At 42.0% G+C, this 22051-nt stretch overlaps 1 protein-coding gene across 5 annotated transcripts in view; it reads left to right on the forward strand.

Annotated features, from left to right (window-relative positions):
- LOC111870818 (prickle planar cell polarity protein 3) overlaps positions 1–22051 on the forward strand; it is a 685665-nt gene that overhangs the window by 496260 nt on the left and 167354 nt on the right. The window lies entirely within an intron of this gene.

Below are 22051 nucleotides of genomic sequence, written 5' to 3' on the forward strand. Positions count from 1 at the left end.
TTTTTATTGTGCTTATAGTAATGCATATATTAGTGCTCTGTCCTGCGCAAACCAATTTCAGAGTTACTGACTCTAAATTCTGTATAACTTTGACGCGTGATGCTGAATGCCAGTTGTGTGTGACCAGCAATACCCTAAGGTAACGGTCACTCAGCGAGGCCTGTGCAGCAGGTGGCAGGCGCAATGACATGACCTCTCTCTCTGTGCGGGAACATACCTGTCTCGAGCAAAGACTTAGGTCCCAGTACCCCGTATCTGTCTGTTTGGACAAACTGCTGTCGGGCACTCCAATGCAGCTAACATATCTACCCTTCATTTGACTCAGCCCTCAGTCAGTCGCTCCTTATTCACATTTTCGAGTGTTTATGAGCACAGTAATGAGAGTCCATGATTTATTTAATCCGTCTTGCAGTGCATACACTCATTTAACTCCTTCTCTCCCTCGCACTACATGTTACGGCATAATAATGCCATCTTCAGGTGCTTACTTATCCACGTCAAACCAGTTCATTGCATGCCATGTTCACACATTAAAATAACTAAAATATGTATCTATCATATACATTGTCAAACGTTAAAATATTAGAATTGTTCAGGATACCACATCGCTACACACACAAGATAGTGAAGGAGTGCTCCAACAAAGGAGAATGGGCGTGACTGACGTAGTGAGGGGCGACGTAGCGATGTGGTATCCTGAACAATTTTAATATTTTAAAGGTTGACAATGTATATGATAGATACATATTTTAGTTATTTTAATGTGTGAACATGGCATGCAATGAACTGGTTTGACGTGGATAAGTAAGCACCTGAAGATGGCATTATTATGCCGAAACATGTAGTGCGAGGGAGAGAAGGAGTTAAATGAGTGTATGCACTGCAAGACGGATTAAATAAACCATGGACTTAAATCAGTGCAACAGGACGCTAAAATATAACAACAGTAATGAGAGATCGAAAAGCATTTCTTATCTTGCTGGGTGTCTTGCTTGTCAAGGAATATGTCATTATGTTGCGTTGTTTTTTAATCCACCGTTCTGTAAGATCCTACATGTTACGGTAAAGATTGTAGCGGATGGACACGAACCGAAATTAAAATTTATGTTGACTCTGGATTCTTATTTAATATTTCGAGATTTTTGCATCCATACAGATAGTGCGATCGGTAGTACTACATTCAGACAGGGAGTAGTATCTGGATTACTGCATTCAGAGAGAGAGTAGTATCGGGAGAACTGCATTCAGACAGAGAGTAGTATCAGGAGTACTGCAGTCAGACAGAGAGTAGTATCTGGAATACTGCATTCAGACAGGGAGTAGTATAAGGAGTACTGCTTTCATACTTTCAGTAGTATCTGTAGTGCTGAATTTAGACAGAGAGTAGTATCAGGAGTACTGCATTCAGAGAGAGAGTAGTATCGGGAGAACTGCATTCAGACAGAGAGTAGTATCAGGAGTACTGCATTCAGACAGAGAGTAGTATCGGGAGAACTGCATTCAGACAGAGAGTAGTATCAGGAGTACTGCATTCAGACAGAGAGTAGTATCTGGAGTACTGCATTCAGACAGAGAGTAGTATCAGGAGTACTGCATTCAGACAGAGAGTAGTATCGGGAGAACTGCATTCAGACAGAGAGTAGTATCAGGAGTACTGCATTCAGACAGAGAGTAGTATCGGGAGTACTGCATTCAGACAGAGAATAGTATCAGGAGTACTGCAGTCAGACAGAGAGTAGTATCTGGAATACTGCATTCAGACAGGGAGTAGTATCAGGAGTACTGCATTCATACTTACAGTAGTATCTGTAGTACTGCATTTAGACAGAGAGTAGTATCAGGAGTACTGCATTCAGAGAGAGCGTAGTATCGGGAGAACTGCATTCAGACAGAGAGTAGTATCAGGAGTACTGCATTCAGACAGAGAGTAGAATCAGGAGTGCTGCATTCGGACATACGATAATATCTGGAGTACTGCATTAGGACACACGGTAGTATCATGAGTACTGCATTCGGACATACGGTAGTATCTGGAGTACTGCATTCGGAGGTAAGGCTCCACACATTCTTAACAGCACTGGATCGAGATCAGCTTGATTCCATGGCCGCTTTGCCCACAGTACTCATTTGATTACGAGGCTGATGTTCCCTGGAACCTGTCTGAACGCTATGGTGATGAAAAATTACCTCTTGCCAGGAAGCGATTTCTGATTCCGTGGTCTTCCAACCGAAACGTTGCCACTATGCTGAGTTATAATAGTTTATGCAATTGAGGAATAGTGGTGTCACAGATGTGCCCCTTTTCCACTTAACCGATCAGTAATGAAATTGTGCCCTGGGTTTTCTTAATAAGAACCACCTCTCATCCTTCTATCCGTCTTGTGCACGTTCATCATAGTCTTCTTGTTCTGCCAGCTCTTAACTCGAAGCCTGTTGAATCTTAAAAGGCTGGAATACACTTTTAACTAACGCTTTAATTAAGTCAAGCGGGGATGTATCTACATTGTTGCTCTTTCAGACGCCCTTAGGAAAGGTTATTTAAAGACTTTCTTACCCTTTCTCTACGTTTCATTTCCTTCTTTCTCTCCTCTTTTATAAGCTGTGTAGATTTTCCTTAAATGGATCTTTTTTCTTCTTCATCTGAAGCATCTCAAGGAACGCGATTTGAATTACGGGATAGTTTGACGGTGGTGGTGGTGGTCTCGCCAACGTTAGAGAAGATAAACAGATCCGAAAAGTGATGGAGCTCACTGACTACTTAACATCCTCGCATTTATTTCAGGCTTTAAAAAAAGGGAAGGGCTATATTTTAATGCACCGTGAAATGAGAGATTTATGTCTCGTTTCTAAAGTAGAACATTCTGCGTGTTACGGAGCACAGACTTACCTTGCTATCAGAAGCTGATAAACGAATATATAATTTTTCTTTGAAAACTAAAAAGTAAAGTAAAGTAAAGGTATCCCTGTAACATGCGTGGAGGCCCATAGGATTGTGAGATGTTGAGGCTCCCACATTTTCTCTAGACATTCGGCTCACAGATGGCTGTGAGGTTGACAGCCTTACGCGCTGGCCGCCCTTTACCCCCAGGAATATTTCTGGTACACATTTCTGTTAGAGGCTGAGTCGACTCCAGGGCCATAGTGCGGTTGGAAGGATTAGGTAAATTGAAAAAATCCACCTCATCGGGATTCGATCCCGCGACCTTCCGGATTGTAGCATAGTGCCTCAACCAGCTACCCTACCGCGTACCCCCTCTTGAAAATTAAAATCAACTTTTTTTATTCGCGTTTCACGTCAGTGTCAATTTTTTAATCATAAGATGACAGATGCTCTACTGCGGCTACCTTTTATCCGTTGGTATTTAATTTTTTTTCTAAAGAGATTATCTTTTTAAAGTTTTGCACCTCGAAATAGATAATTTAAATATAACAGGAAGTTCTGGGAAGTACTATTCGCCTACTTTTCTTTCACCACATATTGAGTATTTTATGTAATACCGTCCGCACAGAAACACAAGTCCGACAGTTCTTAACTTATTGCGTGTTTATTCGTTGTCGTGGGAACGAGTTTACCGAACCATTTAAAGCAAAGTTAGGTGGAGACACAGACAGCAAGGTGATCTCTAAGCTTCCTTTCATTTTTCCCAAATAAGGGAAGTATGCTAGAAGTTGGGAGGGACAGACTCAGGCAGCAAGGTAATCTCTTAAGCCCCCATTAATTATTTTCAAAATAAGGAAAATTGGCTAAATAGAGCAAGGTAAGTCTGTCTCTATGCCTCAGAACCAGTCCATGAAAGGGTTTGGAAGTTTAGAGGTAAAACTCCACAAAGCCTAGCCTGCGGTATCTTTGCAGATGGAAATGAGTGGCTACATTCATACACCAGACACTTCAACTCTCGAACTATAAAAACCCAGGTTTTGTTTTGGGTAGGAAACAGGTTGATCCTCAGCCTGATGTTGCTCTGTGTGCAGTAGGTGGATACCGACGTCCCTTCCGAGGAATCTTGGCAAATGGTCAAAGGACTCGTAGCTTCAGAGTTAATTCAGAATCGGACGAGGCGAGATGGATTAAACCATGGAACTTAAAAACGTAAATTGAAGTTATTATAGAATCAGTCTCTTTTATCTTCACGCATTAGGCGCCTGTTTAATCTTCTGATTAGTCTTCGTCCCATAGATATATTATGTATATCCATTTCGTCTTCTTCCATCTCCCTTTGTTTATTGAATGGCCCTCCCATCTCTTCCTCCATATTGTAATCTCGACAACATTTAGTGACGTATTTCGATCTAAAGCAGGCTTATGGAATCATCATCGTGTGTGTCTATGAACCCACCCTCCCCATCAACTGCTGAATGTGTGAACCAATCATTATGAAACTTGGTGTATATACGAACATAAAATGGAAATTGAGCCAATCTGAACGGCGTTTTTCATAAATCCCTCCCATCGGTCTGTGTGTCTGTAGATGTATCCCTCCAGTCGTTGCAAGGCAACCGAGCGGTTATGTGGATCGTTCCATTCGGTGCTAGGCAGTAACACCGCTTTTTTCCAACCCGCCTTTGTTTATATCAGCTCAGTCGGAATGGTGCTATCCGTGCTACACCTGTTTCTACCTTAGGAGAGTGTATGATGGCCACTGCAAGTTGTCCTCACAGATCAAACTAAGGAAGATCGGTATAGGTACGGTAAACTAGCTGGGTCAGTTTGCATGAGTCTCAGGGTAGCGATGCCGAAGCGAGCGGTATTCTGGGAGTTGATCCAGTTGACGTTTATTCACCTTTTGTTCTCCAAACCACACTGTTAATTCTATGTATCATTATGCTTTAAGTTATAGCGTTACGCGATCTGCAAGCTAGGTCTCGGAGCGTGCAAGGGTCACGTCTGTTCACTTCGGAATATGGTGAAAGTCTCCCTCTTGTGGAATGGCTTGCACACCCCACACCGGGAATTCGAAAGAATTCGAATTCTCCATAGTGTGGACATATACATTTCATTCCATCTTCCGTAGGGAAGTTTGAACTAGGCAACTCAATCATAATGGCCCTCATTCACAGGCAACCGTAACAAGTTCTGACCTGTCCTTCTCATTGACCTTCCTTTTAGGCGCGTCCGGTTCCCTGTACCCGAGCTAAATTTATGACTGCTCGTAAATGTCAGAACTCCGGACTCCTTGGTCATGCCAGAATCTAGAAATTTCAACATAAACACCGTATTGCACGTCCCAGACAATGACATACGTTGTTATAGATCACAATAAGTTCCAGTAATATCGAGACATAAGACTTTTGAAATTAAAATTACCGAGAATTAATTAGAAATAAATTTCATGTCATCTATAATCATCCAAATAAATAAGGGCTTAGAATGATCAGCGTCAGCAGCGGCTCGGTGAACACGTTGCCGCGGCAAAGAATACACTGTACAGTAAAAGAATTGTTGGACGTGTCAGTTTCTGTGCGGTCCGTGTCTTATCAGAGGAAAGGCGATTAGTTGTTCGCAGAATTTCCTGTTATTTCATAATCTTAAGATTCCTAAAAATCTTATTATGTCCGCTTGTATTCTCATTTTCTTTCCCTCTCCTCTGATTACGTCTTACTGCCGAGTATGATGTAACATAAGTCGTTTTTGTATTCACTTCTCTTTCAACTCGCACATGGCAGGTTCTGCTCGATACATCAGAACTGTGAATTCCTTTTGGTGCTATTGGGATCGAAATTGATAGACTTGAGATATGAAACGATTTTACTCATAGATATAAATGTGTAAATCATTGCTTGACGTGAGCATATAACGTGAAAAATTTATCACTCATTTGTATCTGGTTTTTCAACTGTTCAGGCTCGACATGTTTCTTCTTTTATTTTTGATATATTTTTACTGGAAGTTCAGAAGAACTTGTAACTCTGGTCTTTATAATTTGACCTTTATGGATGATAGTAAGAAGTTTCCGCTTAATAACACCTCATCATTTCTAGTAGCAAACAACGCAGATGAATTCCACCTTTACACGCGACCGTTAGTGACCGCGAACATTGTCACCCTTCTGTCTTGGCTGTATCCAGTTCAGCCGATATTACAGCTGTCTGTTTCTTATTTTTCTGCTCGTCGTTTGGAGACTGTGAGTCTGCTTCAACTTCGGGCCAACTTTTTAATGTTTTTCAAATATCTCTTCTTCATCGTATATGTAATTATAAATGTTTTTACATCGTTTTTCCTGATGTTCTCCTTATTTCAGGGATGGGTAATTAGATTTTTAATGGAAGGCCAGATGTTATTTTGAAGTGATTGCAGGCCTGGAAACCTCGCAAAAACTTTCTGTACTGCATATCTCGATTTTTATTTACAGGAACATAATTCACTGACTGAATTTATTTTCTTGTAGAAACTTGCTGAGTTTAACAATGGCACTGGGTCATGCTGTTGCTCAGGCGGATAGTCGCCGGGTTCTCATTGCGGTGACCCGGTCTGTATTCCTGGTCAGGTCATGTGGGATTTATGGTGGATAAAGTGGTACTGGGGCAGGTTTTCTTGATGTACTTCGGTTTTCCTTGCCAGTTGTAATTCCACCGACTGCTCCACACTCATCATCACCATATCTCATCCGGGGCTGCTACAGTAGGCCAGATAAAGGCCGAAGTACCAAGTTGGCTCAGTCTCACCCCACCCCAAGAAACCTCCCCCCCCCCAAAGGAAAATATGCATTATATTTGTTAAGGTAATTAGAATTGTAATGCGTTTACAGTCTGTCTGAAATTAAAGATAGAACAGCGAGGCTATCGAGGTGGCTGGCTGATGTCTCCCTGCTGTCCGAGGAAGCTATGAGTGCTGAGAAGAGTAATTAGCAGAGGCACTTTCAGTTCAGTTGAGATGTTTCCGGCACGCTCTTCGCGACCCTCAGACGTCACACCACCTGCATGTACTCAGTGACGCTGACTCTAAAACAGTCAGTTCCAGGCGTCCGTTTTATTAATCGCTCCATATTCCCGTAATTTCAGTGAAATGGGAAGGCATATTGGAATGATGTGGTACTTCAGAGAAGTTACTAACCCGAGTACTTTTGGGCCGCACCATTGGTCAAGCGTTATTTATGGTGGACAAAGTGGCGCTGGTGCATGTTTTCTCCTAGGACTTCGGTTTCCCCTGCCAATCTTCATTCCACTAATTGCTCCACAATCACCCTCACCTATCATCTGAGGCCAGAAGTGGCCGCAGTACAAGGGACTTAGTCCCACCCAACTAGCAATAAAAAGGACCCCGAGTACTAATGGCTACCATAAGTTATCATAGACTTCTTTATGCTCCAGTTTACGGAGAGACTCTGTGTTTCCATGGTCCAGGACTTGAGTAAAGTTATAATCGGCAATAGGCTACACAATTGTGTATCCACATAAAGGCTTTATTTTGTTATTAGCATAAATACATAATGACTTTTATATCACAGAATGTTTCGTTACAAAATTCCAGGCCTTAATGAGTTTTGTATGTTGTTCTGTGAACATATTCGTACTCTGTCAAAATTGAGCCTTCTTTGACAAGTATTATAAAATGTTATTTCAATGTCTAAGAAGATATCAGATCTCCTACATTATATTTCTCTATTTTTGTGTGACCTTGAAGTTTTTACACCACACACTCTCCATTTTCATAGCTCCTTTTCAAAGTAACAAATTTATATGTACTGTATATACACAGAAACTCATTAGCCGACACACTTAGACCCTGAAAATGGAGGCAGCGTGGCCCACAACCGGATGGTGTAACAACTCAAAAACAAAATTAACATCAATGTTTAACCACCGTGCAGACGTAAAAATCAGTAACTATTCTCACTGTTTTTAGTCTAGTGTAATACACACATTTCCCTTTTGAATACGTTCTGAAAATTGACTCGTACTTATGTTCACTCATGTTCAGTTCTGTTTATATTTTACTGTAAACTATCATCGAAATCGCCATTATTTTTAAAACTGTTTTTATTTCTACTATAACTCGAGAGGCAGGTATCGCTGCACATGAAGTAAGCCCAAGGATACAATTTCATAATCACTGAAGAATGTACTTGTTTTTCTTTTGTTTACAATTCCTTTTGTTGCCGAGTCAGGGCAGCGCGAGAACACCGGAACTATTAGCTACACGAACTTCCTGTGTGATGACTGTGGAGTCAGTCCTGTCAACAGATGCGGTTCAGACCGATACTCACACATCAATGTTGAAGACTCCTTTGTTAGCACAATCTTGTTTAGAACCGTTACGCTGGTAGCTTCATAAGGATGCGATGCTCTTGTTTGGACTCGCTGAGGGAAATACTTCCAAAATTGGAAAGAATATCTTATATGTTAAGTCATAGTTTCCGCGATTGTAGGTCATTACCTTCTCTAAGGGGGGTCGCGAGCTTTCAAGACATTTAAAATATAGTTTTTCTTTCCATTTACGGTCTTCGCAGGTTAGTAAAATTTAATACGTAGCTGCAGCCGGCCTAATATTTCCTTAATTTTATCGTACATTTTTAGGAACGTCCTGTAAACAGTTTTTTTTATTGCTAGTGGGGTAGGGCTAAGTCCCTTATACTCCGGCCACTTCTGGCCTATTGTACCGGCCCCAGATGATAGGTGACGGTGATTGTGGAGAAATTGGTGGAATGAAGATTGGCAGGGGAAACTGAAGTACTCGGAGAAAACCTGCCCCAGCGCCACTTTGTCCACCACAAATCCCACTTGACCGGACCCGGGATCGAACCCGGGCCGCCGCGATGGGAAGCCAGCGACTAACCGCTTGAGCTATGGCGCGGCCTTGTAACCAGCTTACTGTAGATATAGAAAGGTTATAGCCGTGCTGCCATCATACAGCCTGATAGGAAGCTACAGGCGGAGAGGAGGGGTACCGTAAATCGATGTATTATTTTAAGGGGTCGCGGTATTGCAAAGTTTGAGGACTCCTGCCTTAATTCATTACGTACTTTGACTGCTACGTTCCCCCCATATGTCTTCATGGCGTAGCGCTTAACTAATTGAGTACAGGGACCAGTTTATCCGTTTCTTTTTGCCTTACGTTAACTGCTACATGATGTCAGAGAGACTGCACTTCGTTTGGTATTTTTAAGGCTTTGAATTCACCTGATGAACAGTTCCACGTGTGTGACAACAAATATAGTGTATCTGTATAGTGGTTTTGTGATGAGAGGTTTCGGACTTTCGTTTTTATATCTTTTAATTAATTTTGTATGTTTAGTTTGAAGAGACAAAACTCAAAGAATAAGCTACAGGGTTGAAAGTGGAGTTGGAAGCCGTGTAGAAGCAATAACTAATGAATTGTTAGGGCTAATTAACTTAATTAACTCCATTGAGCGGAATCCTTGTTGAGAAGCCGCCAGTCGCTCAGTTACTCAAGAATTCCTCAACATTTTATGGCACCCGGAACTTCATTACCGTGTTTGCAAGAGGCTCGCCATTGGTCCATATCCGGAGCCGATTGAATTCAGTCCATACCACTCCATCCTTTTTCTCTCTAAAATTCATCTTAATATTATCCTTCGACCTACGTCTAGGTGCTCCCAGTGGCTTTCCCATTAAAGTCCTTTATGCATTCATCTTCTCGCCACGCCTGCTACATGTCCTGCGCATCTCATCCTCATTTTTTAAATTACATTTGGCAAAACATACAAGACATGAAGAACCCCATTATGGAATTTTCTCCAAACTTCTTATTATTACAACCCCCATCGGTCTAAATATTCCCCTCAGCATCCTGTTCTCAAACACCCTCAGTCTTTATTCCTCCCGTAATGTCAGAAACCAAGTTTCACACCCATACAGAACAATACTTTTGTATATTTTAATGTTTAAGTTTTTAGACGGCAGATGAGAATGCGAAACGAGGTCTTTATTGTGCGTATATAAAATTATGTATAAAGATAGATCATAAACTCACGTACCAAAAATGTATAAACCATTTATTATATGTCAGATGCAAATCTTCTAGATCATATAGATCAGATTGCTGCAGAATACATTCCAGTGTAGTTACCGTATTTACGCATGTATAGGCCGCACATTTTTTGCCAAAAATTCAAGAGGAAAACTGGGGTGCGGCTTATATTCGAAATATTCGAAATAACACTTCATTTAAAAAAAATATATATATTCATAATTAGTAATACAGGGTGTAATACTCCTGAAATAATATTCCAAGAAAATTATTTTTTATATAATTTCTGTCTGAAAATTGTGCTGCGGCCTATACATGCGTAAATACGGTATTACTTTGAGTTCCCGATAGCCTCACGATGTTGACTGAAGGGTCTTCAAGGAATGAGGCACAGGAGTTTTCCCCGGAAATTCTTTAAACATTCTTTACTGAAATTTGGATTTCCGAAGTGTTTTGAGGCATGTAACTAATGAGGCAAGAGAGACAGGCTGACCGTTAGTGAAACAGATGGTGGAATGCCTCTCGTCCCTCAGACACACGCAATGAGTTCCGTACTCTACGCTAGTTTGTCTCCTATGTACATCCCATTATGCGGAATGCATCACGCCGTTTTATACCCAATTGTCTGTGTTGTGAGGTAATTTACTTGTGTTGCAACGTGGTGCATGATAAACACCTTCATACATACATAACGAAGCCCAGAAGAAGCTCTGAATAACAAGTAGCAGGCTGCACTGTACTGCAAGTCTTTATGATGCTTGAAAATGTGGGTGTTTTAAAAAGGGTTCTTATTCTTTCTGCGTGAAATTGCAATTATGAAACAGTTGTCTGGTGCAGGAAAGTACGCAAAATCACAGTGACTCGAGAGTTCCTTATCACTGAGATGTGCCAAGTGAGCTGTGCTGATAAGTTTCAGTTCTCGCCATGAAAGTAAACAAGCTTGTAGTGAATGGCGTAGAAACAGGAATGTGTACGTGTCCTTCCTATGTAAGATCTGAGGTTTTCACAGCGGTGACTATGAACAAAGCCGTCTTCTGGGATGTGGCAGTTAACACAGTTTCTACACGGCTCCACATCCCAGAAGACGGCTTTCTTCATGTCCTTCCTGCTTCACACATTCATTGGCCTTTCTCATGTACATGAGGTGCATGCTTATATATGCGAAGTGCCCTCATTACGCAGTCATGAATTTCATTAAATAATGAGGAGCTTCCGCAGACTTTATTAGAATGTTTAAATAATCTAGGATAAGATGGGTGAGACATGTAGCACGCATGGGAGAGAACTGCATACGAAGCTTGGTCGAGAAATGTGAAGAGAATTATCGTTTCACCTAGGCGAAGGTGAAGGATAGTGCTAAAATGGGTCTTAAAGGAATAGTGCGGGAGGGTGCGAATTGGATGCGTTGGGCGCAGATTAGGAAGCAATGTCGCGCTCTTGTGATCCTTCGGGCCACGTGGGATACGGGAAGTGCTTTAACTACGTGAGTAACTGCTACATTTTCATGATCCATGCATTTCTCCCCGAATTTTCTTCTTCGCGTGGTGTCACATGAAGCCACAGGTTGAACAGAGCAAATGTTCATATTGGCGCAGGTTTTTGAAGTGCTGTCTATGATCTTGTCACTAGTATCAATTCTGATCCTTCAGTCAAATAGCGACTTTATGAAATAATATTTTGAGTTACAGGTAGAGTCTGTTACAGGTCCGTTCAAATAATATATGTCGGAAATCCCATGAAATTTAAAGTATTATTACCGATTTATATTGCCAATTCAAGAAGAGCAGTTATTTAGTTGTAAATATTGATGTTTTTGTCGTCAGTATGTTTGCTGCTCCTGTGTCATGCGGAAGTTAATATTGTGACTTTTTATCTCAGTGCTTCCTTAGGAATAATTTAATTATGCGGGGAAATTCTTGGCTTTGCCTTATCACCATTACTAGTCCTCCTATAGATTATGTTGCATCAGGTTTTGCTTATTTATTGCATCCTTAACGTTGTTAAGGATGTCGTATCCTTTGAGGCACTCATTTAGAGCAGTTGTTTATTTTTGCAGATTACACATTCGTAGAGTCCTCTGGTTCCTATCTGTTATTTTTGCTTGAATGTCTCAGTAATTTTCAATCCAGACAAAAAATGTAATTCTCTGTTCGACGGCAACAACCAACGCTAACGAACCGTTGCAGTCAGAAATCTGAAACCAGCAGAGGACCAGTCATCATGGCCGAAGTCTTATCCCTCTGGGAAAATTTCGAAGTGATCTTGAACAAGACCGTGGCGTTTTTCTCTCATTTCCCCCATAATTTATCATTCATACTCCTTCCACACAGGGTGTTGAGGAGAATATGTGGACCGAAGGGAGATGAAGTGACAGGAGGTTGGAGAAAACTGCACAATGAGGAGCTTCATAACTTGTACTCTTCTCCAAGAATAATTAGAGCGATCAAATAAAGGAGCATGAAATGGGCAGGACATGTAGCACGAATGTGGAGAAGGTGAATGCATATAGGGTATTGGTGGGAAAGCCAGAAGGAAATAGACCACTTGGAAGACCAAGGAGTAGGTGGGTGGACATTATTGAAATGGATCTTAGAGAGATAGGAGTGGATGGTATGGATTGGATTCATCTGGCTCAGGATAGAGACCAGTAGAGGGCTCTTATGAACACGGTAATGAACCTTTGGGTTCCATAAAATGCTGGGAGATTCTTGAGTAGCTGCAGATTTGGCTTCTCCTCAAGTAGGGCTCAGCTTCATAAGTAAGTAAGTAAGTAATTCCACGGCGCTGTATATCCTGAACAGCATATACTCGTACAGCGCCCTAAAGTAACTGAATTGAATAATTGTTTTCTGTGCAGGCTTAAACATTTTCAGGGAATGTACATTTCTGTTGGATTTTAGATTCTTGCGGGAGTGACTAGGAAGAGTAAGGTTACTGTTCTCAGAGATGTGACGCCGTGTAGTTTGGTGGAAGTTTTCCAACATTTCGGAGCAATATACTGACCCTATCCTCAGCTTCGAAGAGAAAGGCAAGCAGGCTACAAGCAGGCAGCAAACAAAGCGTTGTGCTTGCTTGACTTACATGCTCTTCGACCCTGAAGTTGGAGTTGGTACATTGCACCGAAATATTGGTAAAATTCAAGACTACACAGCGTCACATTCCATAAGATAGTTGGCATACTGTATGTTTTTGTTGTATTCTGTTTATCCGTTTAGCCTTTGTTTTGGTTTTGTGGGTCGTATTAGGTTGTTTAAGGTAGTGTTTCTCTACTGCCGGGCCGCAGCCCGGTACTGTGCCCTGGAAACAATTATATGGGGCCCTCGTCTTACAGAAAAAAGAATTTACCGGGCCTCGGTCTGAGAAATATTGAGAACCACTGGTTTAAGGTACTTACACTTATCTGTAAGCTTTATAGTGCGTTGAAATGTAACCTGTTGTTACCGTAACAGAACAACAACGTTTAACATTGCCAATACAAATATCCAAAAGAGGACACAGCCCTGTGTCCGTAGGTTAGTGCAGTGCAGTTCTTACACTCATACACTTTTTTCTTGTCATATACCGTTCAAAAGTTACCTTAGTCCAGGTGCTTTGAACTTCACCGTTAAATGAGAATTGACAAGGGAAACCTAAGTACCTGGAGATAAAACACCCCAGCGCCACTTTGTCTACCACAAATCCCACATTACTTGACCTGGGCTCGAACCCGGGTCGGCGACTAACCGCCTGAGCTATGGCACGGCCTCGTCTTCGCCATTAAATGATGTGAGAAGCGTAGCCAACTCCAATCAGAATGTTTAAGTTGTAATCATCCGTGATACGAGGCCCTGTAGTCTGATAGGACGTTGCCAACCTTTCTTCAAAACGTTCGTAACTGTCTACAAGACTATACGGCGTCACATACCAGAAGATAGTCTTCATTCTCACTGCCGTGAGAACCTCATGTTTCCGAACAGGAACTCCGCGACTGGTTATTGGGTACAGCCGGCTCGAGGGCGCACCTTGCCGCTTTTTAAGAAGTGAAGATTTGGGGGAATACCCTGAAACTGGGGTGGGAGAAGAGATTTTTGCACCTGATGGCCATCTCTGTCTGCAACCGAAGGACGTACCGTGCTTTATATTAACAAGTAAAACCTTTGAAGAAAGTCGTCTTCTGGATTACTTACAAAGTAAACCCTTTGTTTTAATACCCCGTAGGACTGCGGTAGGAGATGGCAGTTCCTCCCGGGTTCTGTAATTGTAGCGATGACGTGGCGCTGCGTTTATTGTTTTGTTCTAAATCTTTCTGGGCTCTTCACGTGCAGGAACTGTGTGTCCCTCACATGACTCCTAACGGAATATATTCAGGAAAAACTCCTTTATCCGGATTGGACAGGCAAGTTTCTTATTGCGTGTCATTACACAAAAAGAAACACGAAGTTAATTGGGGGTAATCGTTCGTTTTCTGTTACAGCAGACGTTGCCTGCTTGAATCGGTTATCTTGGAAGTACAGGGGAGTGGGTTGTATGCTATTTTGCTTGTCTAGGTTATGTAGCGTCGAGCAGTAAGGATATTGAGGAATGATGAATTGCTAAGGAATTGGAAGGAATCTGTCATGTACTAATCGGAGGCCTATCCCAGCAGTTGCCTCGAGGGACTGACGAAAACTACGAGGAACCTCAGGGTAGCCGTTGTTCCTGCCGAGATTCAAACCGAGCACTTCCCGAATAAGAGTATAAGGCAGTCCGCTCCGTAGAGATATTGTAAAGCAGTCATATAAAATACAGTACCCTGTACATTTGAACCGGGATAGCGCAGTCGGTATAGCGACTGGCTACGGGCAGGACGACGGACGAGTCGGAGATCGAGTCCCGGTAGAGTCAACATTTTCTTATCCATGTCGTCCAGACCGGCTATGGGGCAGACCCAGCCTCCTAACCAATGTGTACCAGGGGTAAAGCGGCTGGTGCTTGAAGCTGCCCCCTCACTTCCAACTAGTGCTAAGGTCAAGAAAATATGGATATATACATCCATTCTCCCATACGCCTTCATGGCGTAGTGCTTAATTAGTAAAGTATAGGGCGACTTTACCTTTTACCTGTATATTTAGTTTAAGACTTCATGAAATAGCTGTTAATCCTTGAACGAAGAGAAGTCCATGCAGTTACCACCTCCCGCCCTTGGGTGCTGTCCAAGCGGAAGATATCGGCGTGATTTTCGGACGTCCCTTACCCGTTGCGTTGGTACACTGAAGCCCAGTGCGTCCTAAATTAACAGTTCATTGATCAAGGCTGACCAGTTCTGCCCACCGGTTGCCTTGCCTTCTCTTCGTTGGAGGATAAATCCGTGTTGGATTGCTCGAACCTGTGCAGGAAATTGGTGTGTCGTATATATTATTTAACAAATTCCCTGACTGAAATTTCATTGAAGTTCTGGATGTCGATGATAATTAATTAATTAATTCCAAAATATTTGTGTCCTATTTTAATTTAGTACGATCCTTTACTAGACGTTATAGTGTGTTATAGCGAACCAGCATGGATCCCTTTGCGATTTTTTACTTTACAGATCGGAGGTGGAAAAATAATCGAGACAAATTGGCGAAATTATACAATTTCTCCCTTCCAGAAAACAGCCTCGAACTGTGCAAGATTTCTTTTGTATCTATATCCTTATGCACGGTTCTTTAAAACTTAGCATGACGCACAAAGGAATTAGAGAAGAGTTACGTTCTGTAGGATGGAAGTTAATGCATGTCATGAAGTGTACTTGCACAAGTTAGGAGCTGCATTTACCCAGAGGCGCTGAGTGACCAGTGTGGAAGAGTGGAACTATAACTCTCCTGAAATTGCAACAGATCAAGTTGGTGTACCAGTCTGAAAGCTGTTTTCATGAGGTTTTCCTTTCGAATCTCAACCTATCTACCTGCTTTTGTGACTTATGTTTTTAGCACTCTACCGGAGTAGCGAATGCAAAGATAAGATTTTCAAATAGGCCACTGTCACTTCCTTTCAAATCCGTACTTCTCTTTTATAATGATCTCAGAAATAGCATCGCTGAATAAGCAAAGAATCAGTCAATTCAGTTTACGTAAATTGGTACAGTATCATTAAATATCATATCATTCTTTCGACGCAAAGTACACCCGGCATCATGTAAAAATAAAAATAATTCTCCTAAAACGGGCAGAATGTTATTATGATCTGTAATTTGACGCCGTGTAATCTGGTAGATATCTCCCAGTTAGTCTGTGAAACGTCGGTGATGATCTGCCAGACTGCACGGTGACACATTCCAGAAGACAAGAAATAGTATTCGTAGCCTCGCATATCGGTTCATATTTAAGCTATTTTATATCCTTGTTACATTTCTCGTACCGGTCCAATGTAGACCTTTCTTCCACTAAGTTTCTCGCTCCCATAAATTGCGTGACAAGTCGTGGGCCTGTACACTTTATTTACTAAGTAGTCTTACATTCCAGGGCTACCAACGTAGGATGGGAAACCTGTAATCACGATTATAATAATTAATAACCAAGTCGCAGCCGGCCGTGTCGCGTACCTTTTGAATCAATCCGGAGGCCGTTCATTGGTGTGTGCTCTAGTACAGCGCCACATTATGACTGTACACCTATACTTAGAGGTTCATGAGCACGGGTAGTCTACATGGAGTACTGAGTATCTGTACAGGAGCAAGACTCAAATCAAAGACAGTAAAACATCGGTTGCCGTAAATGCATAATAAGGTTTTTAAATCGCTTACTCTGTGTTCGTTGTATTGGTGTGTTGAAGTATGTTCCTTTTTTCTCGTGGGATGAGACTGAGTCCACTTGATACTGCGACCACGGTTTGGCCTATTGTGCCAGCCCCATATGATGATGATGATGATGATGATGATGGTGCTGATTGCGAAGCAGTCGGTGAAATGCGAATTGGCAGGGGAAACCGAAGTACTCGGAGAAAGCCTGCCCCAATGCCACTGTGTCCACCACAAATCTCACATGACCTGACCCGGGCTCGAACCCGGGTCGCCGCGGTGGGAAACCGGCGACCAACCGCCTGAACCCGGCCGTGTTGAAGTATCTGTCAGTTCATTTCGTTGCCGTTGCAGAACGAACACACGTATGCCAAATGAGCGCGAAACACTATGCTTGAAGCTACAAATATTGATTATATATATATATATATTATTTATTATACTGCAATTGGCTTTTAGCCCAATGGCAGTAGTACACAATAGGACTCAACAGACAAGTAACACACATTACACTAAGTGACAACACGTTCAAACAAAACACAATACACAAAACACAACAATAAGGAAATCCTACCACAGTGAATACAAACCAAATACAGAGAAATACAAACAACTGCAACAAATACAACAACAACAACAACAACAACAAGGACATCCTACCACAATGAATACAAACCAAATACGATTAACAATCGATTATAATCGTGAATAAGAAAGATTTCTATTGGAATATTAATATTCTACATCGCCACCACGGCCACTTCAGTTCAGTCTGTATTTATGAATTATTCTTTACGGTGCTGCCAATAGCTGGACTGTATAATGTCAGATTATGTGATAAGAGACGTGGATGACTGGAAAATTGAAAGGAATTGGAAGGAAGTGGCCGTGGAGTAATCGAAGTTTTATATAGGAATTTGCCTGGGGGACTGAAGAAAACCACGAAAAACTTTAATTAAGATAACCAATGTCATTTCCGAGAATCGAGCCGAGAAACTCCTGAATACGAGTCCAAAGTATTGTCCCTTCGCCTTGGCGCTCGGTGTAACCAAAACCACTGAAACATGTGCTCTTAACTCTCAACTGAAGGCAACAATACCAGCGGACTAGCACAAAATAATGGTACTTATTTGCTTAATTTTAATTACTCCCTGGCTCAGAGGGGAATTTGGCCTGATTTACGACAGATGCCTAGTCTTTTTCAGTTTATTTTGGTGCCATTTGTATTTATTTATGGGCAATTTTAACGACGTCGTCTGTAGCTTAGATTATATAGCTTAGACTAATTGTAGGTTGATAAACCGTGGATGAATATGAGGTAGCTTAGTCAGTGTAACGACGGTCCACGGCTTGGACGGTCAGGGTTCGAATCCCGGCAGAGGCCAGATTTTTATCTTCATAGTCATCTGTCATCCTATCATTCTACGCAGTGAGATCTATCTACCGACAAAAAATGTATGCTTATTCTCTACAGTGTCTTTCGAGAACTCTTATAGTTAATAGCGCGCATATTCGGTGAAATCGTGATTTCAGAATGTTCCTCAAGGACTGTCTTGTGCAAGTGTGGATCAGGGAACAATTATTCATTGGAAACCGTAGCTGGAGATGGCAACTGTCAAATTTTACCCTTGAATTTTCAACGGGTACTCCAGTAGATCTTGGAATGTTCTTGAGGGTAAAGGGCGGTCGGCGCGTAAGGCTGACAACCTTACCGCCATGTATGGATTGTCTAGAAAATATTGGAACCTCAACATCTCACAACCCTATGGGCCTCCACGGCCTGTTACAAGGATACCTTTACTTACTTTTTACTCCAGTACTTCATTGTAACTTACCTTAACTGATATGTCAAAACACCCGTTCCAACATCTCATATACACTAATTTTGAGTATAGTTAAATGAAAACTGAATACTATGTCAGAATTTTTAAGAATCCAAGAAAGATTACTGACCAACTATACTTATCAGAGACTAATCATTATGCAAAATGTGACCCAAGGATAGACTAAGAGTCGGTTCTGTTTTGTATCTTAGAATTGGCATATAAAGACATTGTAATGTCGATTTATTAGACCAGAAGTCTAATCGAATGCAGATGGACTGGAAATCCCTTTCCCTCTATACGTAATATCCCCAGGGATGAATAACAGAGCGTGGATTCCTACATAAGATCACTGCTTTGACGTACGCATCAGAAAATACGATGGTCCTTTGTTTTCTTTCTGTTCTCTTTCTTACATAATGCCACCATGGCAACGTTTAGACGCCCAGAGCTCTGCCGGCTCTCTTATACTAAGTTATAATTTTCCTTTCCAGAAATTGTAGTTGAAAAAACGAAACCATCTGCCCATGCTAGTGCAATTATTGCCCTAACCTACAGCCATCTACATTTCTTCACCTAAATCATATGAGAGCACTGCGGTGTTGCCAGATTGTAGATATCCATATTATTTTTATGTTTATACCAAGCAATGTGACGGATTGGGGGAAAAGTGAAGTTTTCGCTTTGCTTAACCAATTAAGCACTACGCTATGAAATCATGAGGGAGTGGATGCATAGATCCGCATATTCTTGACCTCGGCACTAGTTGGATGTTAGTGGTCAGCTTTACCCCCAGGGAAAGAGCCCCAGTTACCCATCGGATAGGAGGTTGGGTGAACCTGAGAACCAGTCTGGAAGACGTGGAGTGGAGCAAAACTATTCCCTTACCCGGACTCGAACTGCGACCCCTCGGCATTCCAGCCCGTAGCCAGTGGCTGTAACGACTGCGCTATCCCGGCCCATAAAGTGTGTTATATGTTCGATAGCAGTAAAATAAATAAAAGCAAACTCGTAATAATTATTTTGGTATTCGGTGAATATGTGCGTGTCGGTATGTCTTATAGAGACTGGTTATAGGCTGGACTCCCAAGGAATCGACTGTCATTTTCCATTAGAGGAAAAATATTCTCTTCCCCACAGAGTCCTTACTGGATCTGGGGCCTACCCAGCCTCTTATCTAAAAGTTACCGGTGGCCCTTCTCCCGGTGGCAAGACGGCTGAGCGTGAAACTGACCATTCACTGCCAAGGATAAGAATGCCTGGAACCATATCTCCACTCCTCCATCCGTCGACATGGTGTGGTGGTGCCATTTTAAACACAGGGAGAACCGTACCTCTTCACCCTTCACAACACACTAGTAAATATATAGGCATAATACCTCCTGTTGAGGCACTATGCTACAAGCCAGAAGGTCGCGGGTTCGAGTTCCGATGAGGTGGATTTTTTCTTTCAATTGACCTAATCCTTCTAATCGCAGTATGGTCCTGATGTCTATTGAGCCTCTAACAGAAATGAGTACCAGGAATCTTCCTGGGGGATAAAGGGCGGCCGGCGCGTAAAGCTGACAACCTTACTACTGTCAGCCGACTGCCTAGATAATGTTGGACCCTCGTCTCACAACCGTATGGGCCTCCACGGCCTGTTACAGGAATAACTTTACCTTTTTATTTACATGAGCAGCTTAACCGACTGGCGATTGATAAGGGGATGCATTGTGTTTTCGGCGAGGTTCGAATTAGGAATTCAATTTTTAATCGTGATATAGTTGATCCTCAGGTGGTAGATATTCTTCAGTTAAATCTAGTGCCGATGCAGTTGGGATCAAAGTGTTTCAGCAGTGAGTTTTGTGGTTTTTGATCTCCAGTATTTGTTAAGATTGTTGTTCAAACCTATGGCGTCAGTATGTCACCCAGTGACCCGTCCATTAGGCGCAGACATGTTACTTCTTTTCATCCAGCGCTTGTGTTACCACGTACTGACTATTAAACCTTGTATTTGTTGCCGAACAAATAAGTATTGGTTCATGTCTGCATTCAGCTTGCCGGTACCGTAATGACTGCTTCGTTAATAACCCAACATCTTTTAATTTGCTTTTCGTTTTAAATGATGCATGTTTTGTTGTTGTTTGATGTCGCTCGCATTCGTGCGAGCAGAAAGAAGCATTATTAGCAGATGAAACAAATTGCTGCATGTTCCCATTCGAGAGTGTCTGATGAACGTAGCAAACAGCGAGTCACGACTTAGTAAAATTGTGAACAGGTGAAATGTACCTGCCTTCACATTACAGACATATTTCCTCCGACTGTCGTGTTGGATAATAAAAGTCATCTCATACCGAGGGTTACAAATGTTAAACGCCCCTTGTCTCTTTCCTTTCTTTCTCTTTGTCTCTCTTCGTCCACTTTTTCTCTATCCTTTCATGCCGTCTCTTTACGCGGACCAAGAAGGTTACCTCCACATATCTGACACGTTCAGTTCTATTGCAGCTGAATCTCTGACTGAATGGTAAAAGGTAAAGCTATCCCTGTAACAGGCTGTGGAGGCCCATAGGGTTGTGAGACGTCGAGGCTCCCACATCTTGGAGACAATCGGCTCTTAGATGGCGGCAAGGTTGTCAGTCCTACGCGCCGGCCGCCCTGTACCCCCAAGAATATTCCTGGTACTCATTTCTGTTAGAGGTTGAGTCGACCCCAGGTTCATAGTGCTGCTGGAAGGATTAGGTCAATTGAAAATAAATCCAATGACCTCATCGGGACTTGAACCCGCGACCTTCCGGCTTGTAGCATAGTGTCTCAACCAACTACGCTAGCGCGTGCCCCTCTTTCAATATCATGCGCATTGGTCTATGTCACTCTGCATGCCATGGAATCACGGGATGACAGGAAGTTGTGGCCTAATCGAAGTACATTCCCGTCATTTTCCTTGAGAAAGTCACGAAAACCTGGTCCCCCAGCTGAGACTCAAACCGAGTACCTCCTAAACACAATTCTAAAAGTGCTGTCTCTACGCCAGCCTGCTCGGCGATATCGTATACAATTGGATTCATGGTGTAATGCATAAAATACGCATTTATAAGTACGTGTCTCTGCTAAAATTTACTACTGAAGTTTATAAGAATCTTAATGGAAGTTATGTTTTTCTTAAGTCCATAGTTTCTGTACGTGAGCCGCTTATGAGAAATATGCTAACTCTCAGCATTTAACGCTCTGTCGTTAACTGAAGAAACAAACCTTAAGAGAGTTCTGTACGTGGGCTGTGATTATTTATAGTCAAACCTCTTATACCCTGACCAGGAGACTGTCGTCATACATTTACCACGTATGGTAATGGAGGACAAAAGTCGGAAAGACAACGAAGTAAGAACGGAAGCGAGAAAGAAATTAAATCCATAAATCAGAAGTATTTTTGAGAAACTGAAAGTTGTACAACTAGTCAAGAAATTCTAGCATTTGATTGAATATCAGAAGAACCCACCTCTAGTCCTGAATTGCTGATTACTGTCGACAATCGCATTCTGTTTCGTTAAATTGCGTTTCATATTATTCTCTCATCTAACCCAGGTC

Source organism: Cryptotermes secundus, unplaced genomic scaffold (genome assembly GCF_002891405.2).
Source record: "Cryptotermes secundus unplaced genomic scaffold, Csec_1.0 scaffold499, whole genome shotgun sequence".
NCBI lineage: Eukaryota > Metazoa > Arthropoda > Insecta > Blattodea > Kalotermitidae > Cryptotermes > Cryptotermes secundus.